This window comes from Protopterus annectens, chromosome 15.part0, assembly GCF_019279795.1.
Source record: "Protopterus annectens isolate FY-2018-M chromosome 15.part0, PAN1.0, whole genome shotgun sequence".
Lineage (NCBI taxonomy): Eukaryota > Metazoa > Chordata > Ceratodontiformes > Protopteridae > Protopterus > Protopterus annectens.
The window spans coordinates 774,294,300-774,304,921 of NC_056749.1; the positions used below are offsets into that span (position 1 = coordinate 774,294,300).

The 10,622-nt window shown below is 38.3% G+C and overlaps 1 long non-coding RNA gene across 1 annotated transcript in view; it reads right to left on the reverse strand.

The window, feature by feature from the left end:
• Positions 1 to 10,219, reverse strand: part of LOC122789677 — a 14,678-nt gene extending 4,459 nt beyond the window's left edge. The window contains exons 1-2 of the long non-coding RNA XR_006362861.1: positions 10,130 to 10,219; positions 547 to 673 (exon numbers count right to left, since the gene is read on the reverse strand). This is a non-coding gene — a long non-coding RNA (uncharacterized LOC122789677). The remainder of the gene's footprint in view (positions 1 to 546; positions 674 to 10,129) is intronic.
• Positions 10,220 to 10,622: the final 403 nt, after the last annotated feature.

The window sequence follows — 10,622 nt, forward strand, 5'->3', positions numbered from 1 at the left end:
TGACTTGTAGGGATAAGAAAACCAATCTAGTTGAGAAGGTACAGATAAAGATTAGAATGATAATAAATCAGATAGAGAACAAGTGCTATGAGGAGGGAATACCACAGATAAATGAATTTTCACTTAATAAAAAACAAGAAAGGCAAACATGATATTATGATGGTGTACACTGAGGAAGAAAGGTAATGGAAGTAACTGGGGCATACTTGTAGACTAAAGGTCAAAGTTCAACTTTGTCATTACGAAGCAGTTTGGAATTGAAAGAGTAGTGGATAAATGGAATGGGTTATCTGTATGAGTAGTGACTGTAACACCTCAGAATCCTTAACAAATGCCTTGGGTGGGAGGTAGACAAAGAGGAGGGGAATCACGAGGAGCAAATTAAATAAAATAGCTACCTAACAGTGCGGATTAGATAGACAACTTTGCCCTGGCCAGTATGTAAAGCAAAGTAATATGAATTAGCTGCTAAAAGTGCACTTTCTATGTTTTGCTATTAGTATTTTTCAAATTATCTCAATGTTATCTTTTACTTGTTGCTTGTACCATATTTGTTGAGGAGGACATGTTCCTATAATTTCACCCCAACATCGAGGGCACCCGGGATCTTTAAAGCAAAACCCTTGTACTCGAGTTCCACATTTTATGGCTTGTTGTCTTCCATCTTTCTCACCTTAAAATAAAAATACATAAATCATATTTTGAACAATGGTTTACATTTAATGTCTTAACATGTCTCTAATTGCTACCAACAAATCCATACACTGCAAACACAAATCTCTGTATTTTCACAGAATATGAGTTCAGTTTATTTGCATTTTTAACCAGTGAAGAGCACAGAAAAATACAGTACTCAATATCTTATTCCATGAGTATTGTCTCATTAATTGATTTAAGTTCATAGGTAAGTACTAGGCTAGTGTTTTTTGTCAGCCATTTTAAGCCTATTCAATTCTTCTTTTCAAAGGTAGGAATCACACCCTGTACCTTATGTCAGTGAAATAAACACCCCAACCTTTATGCCAATCCCCAAAACAGTCACACAGCAGGCAAATGGAAGAGTACAGAAACAAATCCTGAAGTGTTGGAAGCAGCCCATTAGCAGTTCATAGATGTAATCCTTTGTATTAACTGTCAGTAAAACAAAGGAAACATTTAGGTAAGGACTTCTTTACCTAACAGAGCTCACAGTATCCTAGACTGTGTGTTCTGTAACTAGTTGTACTGTGTATGGTTATTCTGCATAATAAACTTTATACATGATGTCATTCAGTCATTATATCACATTTTGAGCCCTATATATTATGTACACTGTGTCTTATTCCCTAATTTTAAAAACCTTATTGAGGTTTCCTGACCAAACACTAGAGATGTCTGGCAGTTAGCACAGAGGATTAATGGTAATTGTGAAGACCATACCCTGGCCCAGCAATCAAGGAGTCTCAATCCTCCTCACTAAAACCAGGGAGGTCATCTCATAGAAGAGGAAAGGACAACTAATGCACACAGTAAAGTACAATTTCCTATAAGTGCACACAGAAATCACAGTCAGTCTGGGGCTGGTTGCTCCCTTGCTCTCCAGGTCCCCAATAAGACTCCCCACTGGCACAGCTATAGGGTCCAGATCTCAGCCTAGCTGGCAAGCTAACCTCCAGTAGCCTCTCTGTCCAACCAGTGCTTTTTGTCCCTGCCCAGGTAGCTGACACACCACACACACACACTTTGAGAAGAGGTTATACAACCACACAGACCCTCCTGGGAAAAAGTCTGGCACAGGTTCTCCAGCTGTGCCCCTTTACCCAGGCTATACGGTAGTAATTTGTGCCACCACAAGTTAATAAATATCAGCTACACAAAAGCCCTTAAAAGGGTGTCCAATTATTACTGTGCAATATTATTATCCAATGGTAGTATGACTAACAGTCAAGGCTTACTTTAGAGTGGCCTATTACAATAACATCTATAAATATGCAATGTACTCTAAAGCGTATCTCTACTCAAATCAGCCACAGGTAGAAGGTTTTAAAATATTTAATAATAAATAATTAAAACACAAGACAAAACTACTACACCACAGAGATATCTAAGAGTTCAGCGATCACACAGAAACTTAATATAATATAGTAGGACAGGTCTGATTTCGAAGAAGAATACCTAATTAATCTTTACTAGCTTTAACTATTCTACAAGAAATCACAGTGCTAAAACTTACATGTGAGCATAAGGCAGAGTGCTGATAAGTTGGATGTCCAATGTCAAAATGCTTCCAGTCTTTTGTGAGAAATAGTATTTAAACATTACTAACAAACATGTTTGCTGGGTCCCTCCCCAAATTACATCATTTTGACACTTAGGTTTTCCCAGGCAAACAAACTGCATTATTTAGCAATCTAACACCTGCACAGAAACTTACAACAATAGAAGACATTTCGCATGTATATTCTAACAGAAACTAGAGCAATAAAGCACCTTCCGCATCTAAATTCTGGTCATAAACTTTAGCCTTAAAACAATGGGCATGAAACCTTCATCCAGCCGCACTGGAGCTGAATTGTAAAACATTAAAGAGATTCATAAGATCTTTTCAACTTAAAAAGACACATTTGAATTACTTGGCTTGGTTTTCCTTACAGCAGATGGCAATGTTGCAACAATCTTGAAGTTCACATTTTACAGTGTTTTTTTACATTTAAAAACACAAGCATGTATTTACATTTATTTATACAAATGATAGAATTATGTATCAAATTCTATTTGACTAGGCTGGCAGCCTTCGCCCATCTCTCCCCAATTGTCACATCTCCCCCCCCCCCCAGGGAACTCAAGCAAGTTTTTCAAGTGACCCTTGAGAAACATTGCTTGAGAGTGTCAGGTCTATCTGGGTGTACCTCACCCCATTCCCTGTCTTCAGAGCCCATCTGCACTGGCATTGCTACTCCCACTGCTGTGCTGCACTGACATATCAAATGCTTGCAATCCCAGACTCCATCTTAGCAACTTGGCATTTTGCTGACTGTCTCTGTTTAACCATGTTAGAGGGTTGTGATCTGTCATCACAGTGAATTTTCTTACATACAGATAAGACTGAAATTTTTGTAGTGCCCACACTATGGCTAGACATTCCTTTTCTATCGCTGTATAGCATTCCTCCCTGGGTTGGAGCCTATGACTGAGATAAACCAATGGGTGCTCTTCTCCCACTGAAGAAATCTGGCTAAGTACAGCCCCCACCCCATAGTTTGAAGCATCCACCTGCACAACAAAGTGTTTGCTGTAGTCTGGACTGGCTAACACAGGGGGTCCTTCCAAAGTTTCTTTAAGCTTCTGAAATGCCTGCTCACATGCTGGGGCCCACACTACCTTATCTGGCCTGTTCTTTCTTGTCAGGTCTGTGAGGGGAGCAGCTATGGTACTATAATTGGGAAAGAACTTTCTGTAGTACCCTGCTGTCCCCAAGAATGCCCTCACCTGCTTTTTGGTAACAGGTGCAGGCCATGCCTGAATAGCTTCCACTTTGGCAGGTTCTGGCCTTATCTTACCACTCCCCACTCTATGTCCTGGGTAGGAGTCCTCTCCCATACCCATCTGACATTTGCTCAGCTTAATGGTCAACCCTGTCCTCTGTAGTCTGCCCAGCACCTCCCTCATGTTGAAGGTCCCTTTGCCAGAAATGGCTGTAGATGGCAATATCATCTAGGTAAGCAAGGGCAAACCCTCCTGCTCCTGCTGGGATATGATCTACCAGCCTCTGGAAAGTCGCTGGGACATTCTTCATCCCAAAGGACATCTTTGTGAACTCATAAAAGCCAAAAAGAGTCACAAAGGATGACTTCTCTCTAGCACTTGGAGTCAGGGGCACCTGTCAGTAACCCTTGGTAAAATCAATGGTAGTAAGATACTTAGCCCCACCCAGCTGCTCTAGGGCCTCATCTGTCCTAGGCATGGGGTAAGCATCTGACTCTGTGTGACTAATTTCCTGTAATCCACACAGAACCTGGTGCTGCCATCCTTCTTTGGCACCAACACCACTGGTGAGGCCCAGGGACTGTTGGACTTTTGAATCACCCCTAGTTCCAATATCTCCTGTTCCTCTTCCTTCAGAGTCTGTTTGACTCTCTCAGGCACCCTATAAGGGGCCTGCCTGATAGGCCTTTGGGGTCCTGTATCCACCTGGTGCTGCACCAGGTGGGTGCTCCCTGGTTTCCCGGTGAACATGCCCCCAGACTCCTGCAATACTGCTCGGAGTTCTCAAACCTGGGTGGGAGATTGCTGCTGGAACATTGCTACCCCTTCCACTGAGGTGTGAGCCCAAGCCTCACTGAGGAGATCAGTCCCCAGATCTCCCTCAGACTCCTCCTGCAATCCACTGTAATTGCTCAGCACAAGGGCCTCCCTATCATGGTAAGGTTTCATCATGTTAACATGGTACAATTTGTCATACTAAGAAAGTAGAACAAACACAACTAGAAAATCCAAAAGGAGAGCCAAACTGTAGGTAGACTAATGCACTGTCCAAACACAAAAGTGTTTAAGTAATAAACCAGCAGCAGCCAAGCAGTGAATCACAAAAAGTATCCAGAATACGTTTAATTGAAGCGCTTTTTGTTTGCAACAATGTGCAAACTTCATCAGAATGAATGTGTGGTAGCAACAGTACAGGTTTTATACAATCAGCTTAATTGTTCTTATCAACATAATTGAAAATAATTAATAGTAATTAACTTACAATAATCACATAGCTGTTAAAGGTACAAAACCTGAAGAATAGTTACTATCAAATGCTGAAAAAATATATATGTATATATAAATACATTCAAAAGAAACATCAATGATCCTGAAGAAAACACTAAACACAAATGTATTTAAAAGTATTTAAAAGTGTTCAACTTGTATATATCTAAATATTAAAATATAAATTATATTATTATTAGTTAAATCAAACTGTCGTTCACTAATAATACAACCAATTATATGTAATAACATTTACCTAAAAAAACATTAAAAACACCCATATTCTGTAAGCATAAGAACTTGGAACAGCTAATGTACTTAATACTGCTTACTATCTTTTAAGACTAAGAATATTTAAAAGACAAGCGATAGAGCATGCCTCATTTAGACCAGGGGAATGGTAGGATTCCAGTCTAATTTGCCACTGCAGTTCTAATGTTAGCAGTTTTAACGCAGTCGGACCACCTCTAATGTCATTATATACCTGGTCAATTGCTATAAATTTGAAATGGTGCGTAGGATGATCCAAAATGTGTTTAGCCAGTGCATTAGTAGTTTTTGCTTTCCTAATGGCGTATTGGTGTTCGTAAATACGTTCTCTAAACTTTCGTTCAGTTTTCCCCACATAGTGGGCCTGACAAGACTGACACTGCGCTAAATACACCACCATCTTTGAATTACAAGTGAATCTATGCTTAAGTTTAAATAATTCATTGCTAACCACAAATCTATTAGATTCTACAATGAATTTACAGAAGTTACAGTTGTGGCATTTAAACATCCCTGGGCTCCTAGTTTGAAATGGTTTCATCTCAAACCATGATTTAAGATTCCTACATTTTTTGTACACTACCGAGGGGAAAGCTCCCAATTTCGAGGATACTAGTGAATCAGTTTTGAAGAGATGCCAATTTTTCTTAACAATGGACCACACAATGAAGCTGTCTACTGCAAACGTTGTAATGAACCTAGAGGGGTTTTCCACTGCTACACAATTAACGTCATCATTCTGTTGGTCAAGGATGGTGGTAGATGGTGTTACTTCACTTCTCACCTTCAACTGTAGTAATGGTACATATATGTTAAGATTTCTTTTCATTTCAATTTCACTTATAAGTTCTTCGACAAGCTGGGTGGGATAACCTCTACTGAGAAACATCTTTTTTAGTGTACCACATTCCACATAAAAATCTTCATCCTTACTGGTGATCCTTGCTGCTCTGACTAACTGACCTTTCACCACGGCCCGTTTCTGCTTAAAAGGATGACAACTGGTGAAATGAAGAAATGTGTTGGAGTGTGTCAGTTTCCTGTATATTCTAGATGAAAAACAGGAAGCGTTCACATCCTTAGATAGCAAGATATCAAGATAAGCTATCTGATTACTACTGAAGGTGGAAGTAAACTTCAAAAAATCAGTAGTAGTATTCAAAAAATCGATGAAGGAGGCTGCCTCTTCTTCATTTCCATTGAATAAGATGAAAATGTCGTCAAGGTAACGCGTATAGTGCACAAGGTGGCCAGAGAACACAGAATCTTTAAAAATAAATTGTTGTTCCCAATGGGCCATGACGAAGTTGGCCACACTTGCGCCATATGGTGAGCCCATTCCAACTCCGACTGTTTGCAAATAGCAATTCTCCCCAAACATGAAGAAGTTTTTAGATAGAGTTAAATCAAGTAGTTCAACAACTAAAGAGATGTCACGGCTGTTTGCTCCTCTAGCTGTTAGCCTTTCTCCAACCCACTCAATTGCTTTGTCTTGAGGTATGCAAGTATATAAATCCTTAACATCAATTGTAAGGAAATTATGATGTTCTTCATACCTAAGCTCATTAATCTTAGAGAGAAACGTCCACGAATCCTTGCAGATCTGAGTCTCTAGTGGGATATATTTCTGCAAAATGCCATCTACTACTTTTGCACAAGCATAAGTAGGTGATCCACGACTATCAATCAATGGACGCATAGGTGGGTTGTTGACATTTTTGTGTATCTTAGGTATGCCAAAGAAATATGGAATCTTGGGATAGGAGGTGGTCATATAGTTGAACATGTCTTGGTTGATCCTACCATCTATATACATCTCTTCAATAGAGGGCCGTGGTGAAAGGTCAGTTAGTCAGAGCGGCAAGGATCACCAGTAAGGATGAAGATTTTTATGTGGAATGTGGTACACTAAACAAGATGTTTCTCAGTAGAGGTTATCCCACCCAGCTTGTCGAAGAACTTATAAGTGAAATTGAAATGAAAAGAAATCTTAACATATATGTACCATTACTACAATTGAAGGTGAGAAGTGAAGTAACACCATCTACCACCATCCTTGACCAACAGAATGATGACGTTAATTGTGTAGCAGTGGAAAACCCCTCTAGGTTCATTACAACGTTTGCAGTAGACAGCTTCATTGTGTGGTCCATTGTTAAGAAAAATTGGCATCTCTTCAAAACTGATTCACTAGTATCCTCGAAATTGGGAGCTTTCCCCTCGGTAGTGTACAAAAAAGGTAGGAATCTTAAATCATGGTTTGAGATGAAACCATTACAAACTAGGAGCCCAGGGATGTTTAAATGCCACAACTGTAACTACTGTAAATTCATTGTAGAATCTAATAGATTTGTGGTTAGCAATGAATTATTTAAACTTAAGCATAGATTCACTTGTAATTCAAAGATGGTGGTGTATTTAGCGCAGTGTCAGTCTTGTCAGGCCCACTATGTGGGGAAAACTGAACGAAAGTTTAGAGAACGTATTTACGAACACCAATACACCATTAGGAAAGCAAAAACTACTAATGCACTGGCTAAACACATTTTGGATCATCCTACGCACCATTTCAAATTTATAGCAATTGACCAGGTATATAATGACATTAGAGGTGGTCCGACTGCGTTAAAACTGCTAACATTAGAACTGCAGTGGCAAATTAGACTGGAATCCTACCATTCCCCTGGTCTAAATGAGGCATGCTCTATCGCTTGTCTTTTAAGTATTCTTAGTCTTAAAAGATAGTAAGCAGTATTAAGTACATTAGCTGTTCCAAGTTCTTATGCTTACAGAATATGGGTGTTTTTAATGTTTTTTTAGGTAAATGTTATTACATATAATTGGTTGTATTATTAGTGAACGACAGTTTGATTTAACTAATAATAATATAATTTATATTTTAATATTTAGATATATACAAGTTGAACACTTTTAAATACTTTTAAATACATTTGTGTTTAGTGTTTTCTTCAGGATCATTGATGTCTTTTGAATGTATTTATATATACATATATATTTTTTCAGCATTTGATAGTAACTATTCTTCAGGTTTTGTACCTTTAACAGCTATGTGATTATTGTAAGTTAATTACTATTAATTATTTTCAATTATGTTGATAAGAACAATTAAGCTGATTGTATAAAACCTGTACTGTTGCTACCACACATTCATTCTGATGAAGTTCGCACATTGTTGCAAACGAAAAGCGCTTCAATTAAACGTATTCTGGATACTTTTTGTGGTTCACTGCTTGGCTGCTGCTGGTCTATGGTACAATTTGTGCCCCTGCTGTCTGCCTAGCACTTCCACCATGTAGATAACATCACTTACCTTTCTTACCACCTTGTAGAGTCCCTCCCAAGCTGCCTGCAACTTGTGTCTGACAGGAATGAGAACCATCACCTGCTGCCCTACGGCATACTCTCTAGCTCGAGCATTCCTGTCATACCACACCTTTTTCATCGTAGACATTTTTAATTTGGGTAAGCCCAATGAACCCAGGAACACTGTCTGTCTAAGTGACTTGCTCAGAGTCACACAGTGGGCAAATGAAGCCTGAAAAAAATGTACCCTTCAGCTTGGATACAGGATGTAGATTAAGAGTTTAGAGCCTTGAAGATCATATGCAAACTGGTAAAATCAAATTAGGCCGTCTTGTTTTCAAACTGCGTTTCCTCAGTAGCTGCTTACCTTTGCAGGCTTTCTGTCATTTAAATTTGCATTCTCACTTTTCTTTTTAAGAAAGATCTCTTCCAAAAACTGTCATCCATACCCATAACCTTACTCTGCCCTCAGGGATTACTGTGCAGGAGGTTTTACTTCCTTGCTGATGTGCTGGCATCATGCTGGGGTCAGCAGAATCCATTACATAATCAGCAAAAAGGAGAATGTCATACAGAGAGAGGATTTTCAGATACATCAGTTTTACTTATAAGTTACTCTAATTTTCAGTTTTAAGGTTTGTTACACATTATTGTTAATCTGGTTTTTAAATCTTCATGTATTCTCTGTCTCTTTTGTGCAAAAACAAATGTGAAGGCTCCTTCTGTTTCACTGTCACACTAGCACATCACATGCAGCACAAAATCCAGATCCCTTAATTGTCTCTGAGTTTGCCTAATGTCGCTGAATCTTATCTACCACCTGTTCATGATTATTGCAGAAGGCCTCTGATTTTCATATTTTAACTCTGTCCATCCCTCATAAAACTTTTGAATTTTTAGTAAATCACTGAGGATTATAGTAGGACAGTAATGCTAGATATTAGAATTTCATAGTTTACCTTTGATTTATGCAAAAAATGCATGCAAATGTAAAACCTTTTCCATTAATAAATGGACAAATTGCACTCAGCCAGTGTGCAACATTAACACGACACCCAGCCTACATAGTGCAGGAAGTGGTGGAAACATCCGGCAATGCATAATCAAAGTGACAAGTGTGATGATGTAAATACAAAAAGGGCTGCTCTCAAAAGTCTGGAGAGACAAAGTTTATGAGCAGAAAAGTGACACAACAGAATATCCTGTAAATTGGATTTGCAGATTGAGAAGCTGACCTGTCATCCCAGAAGAAAGAAAAATATTGCAGATCTGTGCAAATAGTTGCACATGATCTTAAAAAGTAAATACATGATTGATACAATTTATATACTGAACAACATCCTAGAATAGGTAGAGCCATATATAATGAACTTACTAAATGCAGTGTGTGCAGGCAGGTGTAGCAAGTGTACAAAAGACAAAAATGTACATTATGCAGATACACACACGTGCACCATGAATGAATGAATGCAGTCCAATAAAACATGTTGTGTATTGAAAGGGAATCATACAACTGCACAACTGAATGCTATAAGACAGGTGACATTTTATCACTACCACATGCTAAGTAATAAATTGGAAAGTGAAATTATTAATCATTCTAAGTTCCAACTTTTGCAGGAGTAATATCAATTATTCCGGCTATAAACTTGTTCATAGCAAATGAATCTGTTTCTGTGAAAACTTTTTTTAAAGAAGTGAAATGCAGTCTTTATAATTATCAGTAAAGCAATGCCATTTCAAAATGATTAAAACATTTTTATTTTTACTTGACATATTTATTCATAAACTGTTTGTTTCTTACCAATAACTCCTGCTACTACAAGGACAATGAGTGCAAATGCCCAACGACTCATGGCAGACTTCAATGTTCAGGGAGATCTCTGTTCTGTCTTTCAAGCTGAGTCTGTATTTATTGTCACTGAAGAAAGATTGTAGATACAGATAAGAAAATGACATGATGACTGCATAACCTGTACAGCTGACAATTACACAGAGGTTTCCCATCTGTGGTAACAGTCTATCTTTTGTTAGATGTGATAAAAATCTATCTTGTTCCTCTTTTATCAACTGTCATGATAATCATTCAGTATGAACGAGACATTTAGTAACTAGCATGCATTGTGCAAATAGTAATGAAACTGTTTCTTCTCACCTTTCTTTGTAGATGTTACACTCGTTATGCGTGAACTATTCATCCATGCATGATTATATAAAGTCTTTCACTGGTGCTTTATATGTTTACTTAGTGACATAGACTCAGCAGAAAGTTCAGTTATACTAGACAATCTGATCTC